Source organism: Neofelis nebulosa, chromosome 2 (genome assembly GCF_028018385.1).
Source record: "Neofelis nebulosa isolate mNeoNeb1 chromosome 2, mNeoNeb1.pri, whole genome shotgun sequence".
Lineage (NCBI taxonomy): Eukaryota > Metazoa > Chordata > Mammalia > Carnivora > Felidae > Neofelis > Neofelis nebulosa.
The window spans coordinates 117,684,983-117,698,414 of NC_080783.1; the positions used below are offsets into that span (position 1 = coordinate 117,684,983).

The 13,432-nt window shown below is 45.2% G+C and overlaps 1 long non-coding RNA gene and 1 other non-coding gene across 5 annotated transcripts in view; both read left to right on the top strand.

Annotated features, from left to right (window-relative positions):
• The window catches only part of LOC131504050 (uncharacterized), a 33,664-nt gene extending 20,257 nt beyond the window's left edge, over positions 1–13,407 (top strand). For 2 of the 4 annotated variants that reach the window (XR_009257753.1, XR_009257752.1), the window contains exons 6-7: positions 10,160–10,310; positions 11,251–13,407. This is a non-coding gene — a long non-coding RNA (uncharacterized LOC131504050). The remainder of the gene's footprint in view (positions 1–10,159; positions 10,311–11,250) is intronic. The other 2 variants (XR_009257750.1, XR_009257751.1) reach the window with 1 other exon arrangement.
• Positions 8,810–8,973, top strand: LOC131505930 (U1 spliceosomal RNA). The gene has a single exon (XR_009258680.1). It is a non-coding gene; the product is annotated as a U1 spliceosomal RNA (small nuclear RNA).
• Positions 13,408–13,432: the final 25 nt, after the last annotated feature.

A 13,432-nucleotide genomic window follows, 5' to 3' on the forward strand; every position in this document is an offset into this window, starting at 1 on the left:
CTGTTCTTGAATTCCTTCTCCTGGCAAGACCAAGAACCTTTGGCAACTCCTTCAGGTTCTGGCTGGATTGAGGAGGCCCCAGGACCCCGGGTCTCCCCAGTTCACCCGGCAATAGTATATTAAAAAAAAACAAAAACAAAAACAAAACGGGCCCAAAATGGCATCACTTGGGTTAAGGCCCCAAGTCAGTAAGACAGGACTTCCCACCTAACCTAACTGCAGTTTCAACCTCCCAGAAATGTAACCTTTAACATTGTAACCGTCAACATGGAATTTCCTGGTCAATACTAGGAACTTTACTGGTACACTCCTCCCTCTTCCCCTTAGGAGGGCAGCCTTGCCTAAATCATGCATTTCTCCCTAATAAGTTCCTTTCTTCTTTGATTTTTATGCCCTTTCCGCCTTTAAAAACCTTTCTGCCTGTTTAACTTCCCGCGGAGTTCCCCTGTACTTGCTAGATGGGCTGCTGCCTGATTCATGAATCATTTAATGAAGCCAATTAGATCTTCAAATTTACTAGGTTGAATTGGGTATTTTTAAGAGATTTGGTGCAGCATAGGGATCCAAAGTGTACTTCTGATGGCATTCGGGGACAATGAGAAACAGGCATGGTGCCTTGTGAGCTCACTGCCTTTCTCGCCACTTCTGAGGACTACTGGTAAGTCTGTCTTGGCTTGAGCTCCGCTTTTGTGTGTGTGTTCGAGCTATTGATCTAACTGGTTTCCCAGTCTAGGGGTCGTGGGGTAGTGTAGACTGACGGGAGGTTCCGACAGAGCGGCAGTCCTTAGCCCTTCGTTCAGTCCACAAGTACACGTTGGAGTCCTGTCTCCTTTTCCAGTCCACAGTCTCCATTTACTGGAGTCTACTGGTTTAGTCCATGTTGGGAATTGCTGGTGGTGTGCAGGGCCTTCTCTTTGCCAGTAATATCTTTTGGTTACTGCTGGTGTGTTGAAGTGCCTACGTTTGTCTTGTTTTGTGTGAACAGGGCTTAGCTAATAGGATCCTTAAATTCTAAAGAGTCAAGCACGCCACCTTCTGGCACACCTGCTTACTTTATGTCTAAAAACTATGGTGCCAGGAGCTGTGCATATCTGTCGAAATGGCGAAATTTTACTAAAAACAACTTGGAATTACAATGGCCACGACGGGGAACATTCCAAGTAGATAAGACAATTTAAGAAGTGCACTTAAAAGTAAAGGTTCTCAAATTAAACAGAATGGGATAACTGTGTTAATTGGCAAGAAAAACCTCCAGAAGCCTTCCAATTCATTGAAAGATTCATTGCAGAAGGCTAATGGAGAAAAAGGATGTAAAAGGTACCTAAAACAAAAGACTGTAACACTGATGTGACTCCTTTTGCTCCCCTCTGTCCTCCTTTGAGGACTCATTCTACTGATCCTCTGTCCCAATTGCTTTTCCACTCGGAAAAGACCACACAACTGTAAGCCAAAGCCTTCCGAGTTAATGGCCTTACAGATACTCCTATACCTACCTTCAAAGGAGGGCCCCTGTGGGCCCCTCCCAGAGTTGATGAAACTGTGAGGGATTTTCTGGTAAACTGCTATATAATTCTTTAAATAGGCAAGGGGAAACTGGTAGATTCTGAGGATACTGCAGAGGGAGGGGGTCCTGAAAAAACTGGCAGAAGCCAGTGAAGAGCAAAAATTCTTTTTGTTTTTTTAATTTATTTATTTTGAGAGAGACAGAGACAGTGTGAGCAGGAGAGGGGCAGAGATGGGGAGAGAGAGAGAGAGAGAGAGTGAGAGAGAGAGAGAGAGAGAGTGAGAGAGAATCCCAGCGCAGAGCCTGATGGGGGGTGGGGGGCTCAAACTCACAAAACCATGAGATCATGACCGGAGCTGAAACCAAGAGTCAGACGCTTAACCGACTGAGCCACCCAGGTGCCCCCAGAGTGAAAATTCTTACCAGAATCAGTTCTGGATCTCTATCTGTAGTGCCCAACTAAGAAAAATAAAGTTTCACATTGTCCCTTTCTTTTCAAATCCAAACCCATTATATTGATCCTTTCTGTCCCACGGATAGCTATCGTCTTCCTGTTTGTCTTATTTTGCATTACCGGGCTAGGCTTTCTGTCTGCCTGGAACATGCAAGTCGTTGGCTCTTTGTTTTGGCTATCTTTGAGAGTGACTCTGGATTTTGGAAAGGCTCGAACACACAAACCCCAAGTTCATGACCTGAGCTGAAGTCAGACGCTTAACCGACCGAGCCACCCAGGCACCCCAAGGTTGATGGTTTAATTAAAACGGACACATCTTTAGAGTTATCAGCATTAAATATAAAACTTTTGCTCTACTGGAGTAAAATCAACTTTAGCCAAATAAATTCATGTTGTGTCTACTTAAGTAGTTTTCTTTTTGGTAACCTAAAACCTTACAGTTTTGCTAAGTTGGGTTAAACGATAAGTTAAACTCATTAAATATCTAGACCATTTCCAAATAAGACAAAATACCAAAACATTAATGACTAAATAATAGGTTTATCTACTTTTGGCTTCTTATTACAGAGAAACTAAAAGATACTTAAATGTGTTAGTGCCACATTAGGAAAATTTAAAAAGGCAAGTGCTTCTGGAAAGTGTAAAATATATTTATAAATTTGCAAATCTAAAGAATGCTGGTGATGCAGGCAGGCTGGGTCCGGAGACCTCGGGGAGGGTCCCACAGGACTAGCCAAGAGAGTCCTTGGTTTCACGAAGGATCGAGATCAAACAGGAGCCAGAGAAAGTGAAAATAAAGTTTATTGAACAGGGTGAGTGACAGATGGAGACTAGCAGACCAAGTGTCTGGGAGACTCAGAAAGACTTCTGAGACTTCAGTAAAGGAGAAAAAGTCTCGTTGTTGCTTGGGGCTAGGGGTTTATGTTGGAGAAGAGTGGAGAGTACATGTTTCTTCAGGAATCCAAGGTAGGGTCCAAACAAAGGTGACTGCCAGGCGAACAATAGGAGTTATTCCATAAATTCCCGAAGGCAGGGCTATTGACGCCAGCATCAGCTAAAGTTTGTTGGAAGCTAATGTCCTGGAACATGTTTGGGCTCTGGCTCTTCTCGGGTGTTAACAGGTATTTGGGGCCTAGGACAAAACTCAGAGGATGATGAACTTTCTTGCTTCCCCCCTTGAAGTGGAAACATGGCTTCTTTGGCTTATTCAGAGGCAAAATATGGAACATGAGGAAGTGGGGCCCAAGCAGAAAAACAGCAGAGATGGAAACCTTTCTAAATTTTTTTTAATGTTCTTATTTTATTTAAAGCAGTTGTTTGGGGGTGCCTGGGTGGCTCAGTCGGTTAAGCGGCCGACTTTGGCTCAGGTCACGATCTCGCGGTCTGTGAGTTCGAGCCCCGCGTCGGGCTCTGTGCTGACAGCTCAGAGCCTGGAGCCTGTTTCAGATTCTGCATCTCCCTCTCGCTGACCCTCCCCTGTTCATGCTGTCTCTCTCTGTCTCAAAAATAAAATAAAAACGTTAAAAAAAATTCTTTTAAAGCAGTTGTTTTAACGTTTACTTCTTTTTGAGAGAAAGAGACAGAGCGTGAGTGGGACTCTTGATTTAGGCTTAGGTCATGATCTCACGGTTGGTGAGTTCGAGCCCTGCATGGGGCTCTGCACTGACAGTGTGGAGCCTGCTTGGGATTCTCTCTCCCCCTCCCCCTCTGCCCCTCCCCGCTCATGCTTGCTCACTCTCTCTCTCCAAATAAATAAATAAACTTAAAAAATTTAAAAAAGAAAGGAAGAAAGAAAGTGTGTTTTCCACTTGCCGTGTACCCCCCACAATCTCCGTATCACTGGAAAAATACAAACCTTAACGAAAACCTTGCAGACTTCTCAGAATTCTGTCAGTGTGTAACCTTATGTTGTTCCCTTGTCACCTCGTGCTAGGATTACCAGCTGCTGTAAGTCTGTAGTGTCTTCTGCTCAGGCACATCTATCATCAGTAGGTTAAAGAAGACTTCCCAGATCCCAATTTAAAAGATTCTGTTGGTCACAGTCTGTGTAGCCCGGTGACTGGGTATTCTGGAAATGTCATCAGAGGAAGACAGCCCGTGAGCCTCATTCGGAGGGATCTAACCAAGTGCCCCTGACCACAAATACTGCCACAAAACTGGGAAGCATGGACCCTTGGGTACACATCACACAGCTAAAAAACGTTCCACCTGATACCTGGGCCTGTGTAGATGCTGGAGACTTTCAAATCAAAGTGATGAAAAGAAGCAGTTGACTTTGAGGTAGACTGCTCCCACCCAAGACAACAGATCAAGATTTCATACTTGAACTAAACATGAAACCCTTTCTCCTTTCCTTTCCTTTACTCTGGCATTGGCCTGGAAAGATAACACCTTCATCTTTATCCCCCAGACCATTGCTAACGGGGGGGAACCTCTGGAACTTAGAACAACCTTTTATTTAAGTCTAGGACAAAATCTCATTCTGCCCCTAGCTTGTCACAAGCAAAATGAGACATCTCATTGGCCGAATCCCTGTTTACATTGTGAGTTAGAGAGGACCTACCAGGAGGCTTTCGTGAGTCGGGATTCACTCTTACTGGCAGATCCCTGCTCCCTGACAAGGGATAAAAATAAATGAGGCTATCTATGATCAGGAACTTCTTAATTCTTAAAATTATTGCAGAATCTGCTAAAGCAGTAATGGCCCAGCAAAGATCCTTAGACTCTCTGGCCAAAGTTGTTCTTTAAAAAAAAAAAAAAAAATTAATGTTTATTTATTTTTGAGAGAGACAGAGCGTGAGTGGGGGAGGGACAGAGAGAGAGGGAGAGCCAGAATCTGAAACAGGCTCCAGGCTCCGAGCTGTCAGCACAGAGCCAGACGCGGGGCTGGACACGGGGCTCGACGCGGGGCTCGAACCCACGGACCGCAAGGTCATGACCTGAGTCGAAGTGGGACGCTCAACCGACTGAGCCACTGGGCCACCCAGCCACCCCCAAAATGGTTCTTGATAATAAAATAGCTCTTGATTGTTTTTTAGCGGAGCAAAGAGGTGTCTGTGCTGTGGCCAGCACCACCTGCTACACCTGGATTAACACCTCTGGGCCAGTGAAAACTCAAGATATGTTTTCCGCAACACCCTCCCCTCCCCCTCTTCTTAGCAGAGGTCCTGTGAGCACATGGCACGAGGGGGCTGCCTATAAGCCATGACAAGAGGCCTCAGAAGGAAGCTGTAGGGAAGGCTAAACTCTTTCCCCTACCCTCTTAAGGTCTCAGGCTGGGCCTCAGCATTAAGTTGGCATAAAACAGATTAGCAGGAGAAGAACATAGACATCCTTCCCGTGCACATGGGAGCTTTCAAGGAAGAAGAAAGAGCCAAAAAGTACTTAGACCTAAGTGGCCATGTACTAGGTGCGGCAAAGAGTAGTAATTATGAAAAGGAACCAAAATATACGAGGAGGCAAAAGACAGATCAGGGTTATTTTAACAAGGTCTGTTTGTATAGATTTCTCTCAGCCTTGACTTCCTAAATCTGGTGACAAGAACCTTTCTCTCCTCCTGGTATAGGGAGGGCATCTTTCCCATGGCAATTTTATCTTCTGCTCTTAGGAAGAGGAAAGGAGGTCAGAGCACTCTTGCATCTGTTTTTCGAGCATGCCCTTCGCTGAAAATAATCCTTAAGCCAAAGTGGCCTATTTGGGGGTAGCATATTTGGCCAGATTCGAAGCCTACCCTGATGGCACCTGGATCTTGGACTTCCCACCCTCCAGAACTGTGAGAAATAAATGGCTGTTGTTTAAGGCAGTCTGTGGTGTTCTGTTAGAACAGTCTGAGCATGCCAGTATACCCATCCACAATGCCAGGACTTGGTAATTGATAATTTCCCTCGTGTTTGTTCCTGCTTCCAACTTAGGACCAACCAGAGAAAGCCAGGTATGCACCCCCACCGACCTCACAGGATACCTCTAAATTCTAGTCAGTCAGTGTGAAAATTAATAATGGGAAACCTCACTAGAATGGAGTTGGGAGGCCAGAAGGGGGAGCTATAGCACTCAACACGAATTAAAGGAAGAATTGCCAATTGTAGACCCCAACAGAAGAATTCTCAACGGGAAAGAGTCATCAATGACAGCCCCCAATAGGAAGAAGAATGTATATTGCATCTCCTACAAGAAATTGAGGACCACCCCCCACCCCCTCCCCACCCCCCCGCGGAGGGAGCCAATGAGAAACAGTCATCACCCTGAACTCTTGCTTTTCTCCAATGGACTTTACTTCAAAACAGCCTCTCTCAACTGCCTCCTCCTCCTCCATCTAGTGATATTCCCCTCCTTTGTTTATTCAGCTTGCCTGTGGCTCTGCCATAGCATGAATGTCCTGGATTGCATTTCTCTGCTGTTCCCAAATAAGCCCATTTTTGCTGGGAAGAGAACTTTTATTTTTAAGGTTAATACCTGCCTACAGCTTACCCATGCCAACGGCCTCCAATCAGGGCACACCTGAAGCCTTCCCATTTTTCTACTGTAAAGGTCTCCCACTCCTCTGCCTTCCTTTCATTTCAGTCTCTGCAAAAACGCAAGCCCTGCATAAATAAGCCTTTGCTCTTCTTGCTTGGCTTTTGCTTTTTTTTTTTTTTTAATTTTTTTTTTTCAACGTTTTTTATTTATTTTTGGGACAGAGAGAGACAGAGCATGAACGGGGGAGGGGCAGAGAGAGAGGGAGGCACAGAAGCGGAAACAGGCTCCAGGCTCTGAGCCATCAGCCCAGAGCCTGACGCGGGGCTCGAACTCACGGACGGGGCTAGAACTCACGGACCGCGAGATCGTGACCTGGCTGAAGTCGGACGCTTAACCGACTGCGCCACCCAGGCGCCCCGGCTTTTGCTTTTTAACAGGAGCGTCACTGTAGGGTTGGCAAGGACTCCCTCCTTGACTAACTTAAGTCAGGCTCCTGGGGCCCTCAGTTAGTCCTAGTCCTCAGCCTTCCAAGCCCAGTTCCAGCAAGAATCCCCCCATCCTTGATATCTAAACAAGTTCCTTGTAGCAATTTTCCAGTCACTGACTCCCTCACTCTTTCCTTTGGCTGTAAATCCACAGTTCTCCTTGCCGTCTTTGGGAGTTGCCCTCAGTTTTATATTGAAGTTTGTTTCCCCGACTGCAGTACCTAAAGCCAAATCTCTCCAGGCAATCCCTTACAGGCTGATGCCACGTCTTTCCTCTCAGGCTGTTAGCGAGTCCAAGCTCCTCCTGCTCCCTGTGTGACAGGCAAATGGAGAGGCAAGATGTGGGGACAAAGAAAGTAACTTTATTCAGAAATCCAGCAAACCGAGGAAATGGTGGACTATTCTCCCAAAGAACCATCTCCTCTTGGCATGAAATCCAAGTTTCTTTTATGTTGGCAAAAGGGGGAAGTGGGAGGGGGCTGGAGTCAAAAGGTGGCTGACATCTGCAGACATCTGAGGGAGGCCGTGTAGGTTTTTTGTCTTTGGTCAGGTGATCTCTGTGTACAGGAATCTGGTCATGTCGATCCTGTACATCTTAAACAGAGCATAGTCCTTTCTGTACCTACTTCCTTGTCTCCTCAGGTGAGGTAGATTTCAGGTGCAAAGCAGCTTTTGCAAATCTTAGCTGTCACATGCCCAGTGTAGAGCTAAGCAAGCAGATAATTCTAAGCTGTAAGATGCAGGGAAATAGAAGCAATATGGAGTCGGACATGGTGTTTCTGTTACAAGGCTGGTCAGATTCTCCGGAAAGTATTTCTTCACTCGCACCTGGACAGTGCGTCTGGCTGCCAGGATTCAGGGAACGGGGTCTGGATCAAACTTGACTCACATTCAGTTGCGACACTGTCACCTAATCCCTGTTGCCGTGTCCTTCAGTGGCCTCAGTGGCCACAGAGCCCTTGCCTTACCGTTTCCAGAGGAGAACTTTTCAGTACATGTTTTGTGATTTGAGCAACAGAATAGAATCTACTTTTAATGTTCACATAGCCTTGAAGCTGGGTTTCCAGCCTGGAACACCAATAGGGGTAAAAACAGAAGGGTTGGTTTGCAGTCGCCTGGCTGTTGTGTCTAGTTTCATAAATTCAGTTTCTTTCGATACCGGATAGCTTCAAAAATTTTTTGAAATGCATCGCAGAGGTAACTCACCGAACTTGAAAGGAACCCTTTCCTTTGTAGTCCTAAATGTTGCGCCCTACACATTGAAAGGTAATTTTTTTAAATGTTTATTTACTTTGAGAGAGAGAGAGAGAGAGAGAGAGAGAGAGAGAGAGAGCGCGCCAGCGCGCACACATGTGCGCTTGTGAGTAGGGGAGGGGCAGAGAGAGACGAAGCGAGAGAACCCAAACCAAGAATCAGACCCTAAGGGGACTGAGCCACTCAGGCGCTGCAAAAGGCCTTATTTATTTAAAGAAAGGTACACAGGCGCCAGCAGCCTGCCAGACAGGTTCCCCGCCGGCCGGAGGTTCAGAACTCACACCCTCTGCCCCAGCAGGTGGGCACTTGGAGGAAAAGAGGGACAAGCCAATTTCACCCTCCTGAGGGTTGGCTGGCTATATTGAGGAGGGGGCAAGGGCGAGGCATGGGCTGGAGGGAAGGCGCGTTCCCGTGACGTCACGGATAGGGCGTGTGCTATGTAAATACGGGAGCGCAGGGGCTGCTGTTTCGGTAACTACGGCTTAAATAGCGTATGATCTCGCGTGCTGTGGGAGCCATTTCAGGACTGTTGGTTGCAAATGCGTGTGCTGCGTGTGTGGAAGTCCTAGGGAGGCTCGGGAGTGTGTGGACGGAAGTGACCGTGTGTAGAGAGTGTCATGCGTGAGAGGGTGTAGTGGGGCGGAGGAGGCGGAAGTCATACTTACCTGGCAGGGGAGATACCATGATCAGGAAGGTGGTTTTCCCAGGGTGAGGCTTATCCATTGCACTCGGGATGTGCTGACCCCTGCGATTTCCCCAAATGTGGGAAACTCGACTGCATAATTTGTGGTAGTGGGGGACTGCGTTCGCGCTTTCCCCTGGTTCGTTCGTGGTGGCAAAGACAGAGAAGGGGGTACTGCTCTGAGGAGTAGTGTTTCGGCTTGATCAAGCTGGTTTGGTGTGGTTTTCCGGTTCTATGTGTTGCTATGGTTTTTCGCGAGCTTTTTACCTTTTTGAGCTTTGCCTTTGTTTCGTTTTGTGGCTTTACGTATTGGTGTTTTATGGTATGGAAGTTCTGTACTCCTGCGTGTACATTCAGGTCAAAGGTGTGTTTGTTATGAATATAACACGTGTGAAGGCACTGTAGTGCACGCAGTTCGCATGAAGGGGTGTGATTTTTCGTAGGTGTCTTTTTTAGTTTACAGGCTTAAAGGAACTCTTTGTGGGTGGTTCGTGCTGCGTAGGCCAAGGCCGTGGTGCACACACTTCCAAAAGCTAGGGAGAAACTGCCTGTACCGTGGTCCGGATTCGTTTCCGTATGTAACATGTTTAGGCTACGCCAGGAAACAGCTTTGAATTTTACACATGTTATATTCTCTGCAAATCAGAACCGCAGTCAGACCTGAATCTTGGCCGGAAGCCTTGTGATCCAACCAGAAACCTACAATAGAGAGTCTTGGGAGTGAAAGGTGACCAGTTTCTCCTCTTGTGAGAGGCTGCAACTAGGCTGCCTTGCTGCGTCCTACTCTTTCAATACCTAACCTTGCCTAAGACTTCATTTTTTAAGCGTTAGTTTCCTTGTTTGGTGTCTGTCTTGCTTTTACGCCTTAAAGCCGTTACTAGCCAATTCCAGAGACACCACCCACTCATCTTTCCCACCCCAAAGCAGCTTTTTCTATTTCTGGCTTTGGTTTTCCCTTCCTTCCATCTCTTCTCTCAGGCTCTTTTTTGATACCTTTTATAGACACGAAAACACTAGCTCTCTCTCAGCCTCCAGTTTGCACCTGACACTCTTCAGTAGTGTGGCAAATTAGGAAACTTCCTTAATAAGAGGGCAGCAAGAATTGTAAGTAACTTTTTTTTTTTTTTTTTTTTTTTTTTTTTTTTTTTTTTTTTTTTTTTAGCTCTCAAGTAAGTAATTTTAGATTTTCCCTGTCTGAAAATGCAGTTGCGGTGGTATATCCAACTCCGGTTTATAAGAAAACCAACCAGGTCCAGTGTTGACAGTCGTGCACATTTTGCCAATTCCCAGGATGTCTTCTTAACTTGCTCACTTCTGATCCACAGTTGTCCTGGCAAATAGAAACTACTTGGCCAAAAACAAACGGCAGGGCCATGGCGGGAAGAACCATCAAGCCTCCCCGGTGGCTACCTCAGGAACAGCATTCAGAAGCTGCTGAGACCACTGGAGAGACTAGGAGCAGGAGTTGAGTTGGAGGTAGGGAGTAGAGTTGGGGAAGGGGTTGTATGCAAACAAGGGCAGGTCCAAAGAAGACTAAAAAAAGTACACTGGAATGCATCTCGAGTATTGAGGACACTGAAAGTAGAAGTCGTAGGTCCTACAGACTGACGTAGTTTGATGAAGAGCCCTGAATTTCTCTCCAACAGTGGGATAAACAAATACAAAATATCTGAACCAAGACTGAAGTCAACTTGCAGTGCCTTACTGATGAGAAAACTTGGGTTTCTAGAGTGTTTAACAGATTTCCCCCGTCTCCGTTGTCAGCACTGTTATGCTCCCTGACGGAGGAGTTTCTGAGCAGACAGCAATGACCCATACCAGTGCTTGGATATTGGTTGCCAAGCCTATCAAACACCGAGGTTATTACGAAGACGTTAGGTTCAGTCTGTGGTGAGGAGCACCACCTCTGGGAGGCCTCCCTTGCAGTCCTGGCTCCACCACTTGCCTTTTGTTTGACATTCAACCAACCCCTTCTATTGCTAGGCCAATTTTGCAAGAAAAATATGAAAATAATAATATTAAGCAACTCAGAGAAATTATTGCATAGAATACGTGAGATAACCTAATAGCACACCTAGCATAGTGTACGGTTTATAGTAAATACGTCCTAATAGGAAACTACCCAAGAGAAGCTTTTTAACCCTTAATTACGAAGTGTAAAGTGTATAGACTTCTGCTTCACACTTTTTGTAACATTTGAGTGAATCTTGTATTTGTGAGTGTAACATCCATTCACGAAATAAATTAGTATTAAAAAATTAAAAATTTTAAATGGAATTTATACAACATGTGCCCACCAAGGGACTTGTTTATAGCAGTCCCCCAAACTGGAAACATATCAAATGCCCATCAAGAGCTGAATGGATGGGGGGGTGCCTGGGTGGCTCAGTCAGTTAAGTGTCTGACTTTGGCTCAGGTCGTGATCTTGCAGTTCCTAAGTTCAAGCCCCCCACATCCGGCTCTGAGCAGAGCAGATGAGCAGAATGGATGTTCTTCCGGATCGGAAGATTCGGTGTCTCCCTCTGTCTCGGCCCCTCCCCTGCTTGCACTCAGTCTCTCTCTCTCTCAAAAAGAAATAAACGTTAAAAGAATTTTTGGAAAAAAAGATGAGTGGCTATAATTGTGGTATATTCCTTCAAAAAAATACTACTCTTCAATGGAATGGAACAGATTCCTGATATGTGGCAACAATAAAGATGAACCTCAAAAACAGCATGTTGAGTGATAAAAAGAATACATACTCTGTGGTTCCATCCATGTCAGTGTCTAGAACAGGCAAAACTAAGCGATAGTGACAAAACTAGATCACTGATTGCCTGGGACAGGAGGTTGTGTGGGGGATTGGCTGCAAAACGGGCACAAGAAGACATTTTGGAGCAATAGAAATGTTCTTTGCTCTTGAACAGGGTAGTGGTTGCCTGGGTGCATCCAACTTGTCAAAACTCATCAAACTTGAAATGGATCCATTGTATTATTTACAAATTACACCTTAAGACATTTGGTTTTAAAAACAAATCATTCCAATTTTAGTGTCTGAAGTGCAATTAATTAGTATTAGCCTTGGAAAGTTCTTTTAGAAAACTATCACTCATGTAGTGAACAATCCCTCCATATTTGTTTTGTATCTTTTTCTTCCGTGAAATTCATGCCCTATTAAACTCAATACTTTCAAATAAAAATAGGCTCTATAAGAGCTCAGTTTTTTATAAAAGAATATTTGTAAATATATCCTCCCTATAGGTTTATCAAATATGACTCCATTAGTAATTACCTAATGCATACAAAATTATTTTTTATTTTAAGCTGTTTCAAAATTTTACATACACATATTTTGTACGTCATTTGCATTTTACCAATTGTGTAATTTTACCATGTATAGGTTTTGCAAAAAATTTAGAACAACTTAAAAATAGATTTGAAGAAAAATATGTAAAGATGTTAGAAGTAGTTAATTCCAGCTGGTGGGATACGGATGAATGCTTATCTTCTTCTGTTTGTTTGTTTGTTTGTTTGTTTGTTTCATGCCCGAGGTGGGGCTTGATCTCAAGACCCTGAGACCAAGAGCCGCATGCTCTATGGACTAAGCCAGCCAGGTGCCCCTATTTTTCATAGTTTTAAACCTAAAAAATGAATGTCCTGGAAGTGAAAGAACAGAATAGATATGAAAGAGGTGTGGGGTAGGTGAGAGGAAAACATAAAGGGGAGGGAAAACCTGGTTCTGGCAGGAAGTGTGTTTAAGTTGGAGAGTTTGAGGGAGCACTTGTGGGCATAAGAAGGGTTTGCGGGAGGCAGTGGGGTCATAAGGATGTTCGGATAGTTTTATGCATGTTGCATGGTTCCTCCTAGGTGTTTTTTCAAAAGAATTTATATAGACTTAAATTTCTTGTCCAGCATTTTTAGCGGTTTTTAAAAGTAGGAGGAGTATAAACATTGTGGTTCTCAGCCTATCTTCTGGAGCCAGGATGTCTTCAGTCCAAATTCCTGCTTTCCAATCCCATTCACTGGCTGAGTGACTGGACAGGTTGCTTAATCTTTCCGGATCTCAGTTTTCTTACATGGAAAATGAGGACAGTGATATGAGGTGGGTCTGTTGAAAGGATTCAATGGTTGACTATGCCTGGGACAGGGCACTGTGCGTACAATCATTAACTGGTATTGGGGCTCAACACTGCGTAAAGACTGGATGTGATGAGAACTGATTTTATTTAAGTTACAGCAGTGATACTTTTCAGTGGCTGTGGGCCCTCCTAGGGACAGGGAAGTACTGCTCTCTGACCAACCGTAATCTCCTGGGCTGGGCCGATCTGGGAGTTTATCAGCTCATCTGATCAGCTCAATCAATGGAGAATAGGAATTCAATTCCTTGCTTCAAAAACACCCCGGTAATACTTCCAGTTTAGGTCTGTGAACCATCGACCTCACAACCAGAACACTCTCTCATATCACAAACTGACTCAGAGACAAAGTGTGCAATTACGGGACGCGCCGCGTGACGTGCTTTACGGTGCAGGGTTCAGTGGCCGCAGCCCGTGGCTTTCACCCTGAGGCCTGAGGGTGAGCCCGACGAGGGGCGGGGCTGGCCGGCCTCCCCCCGCCCC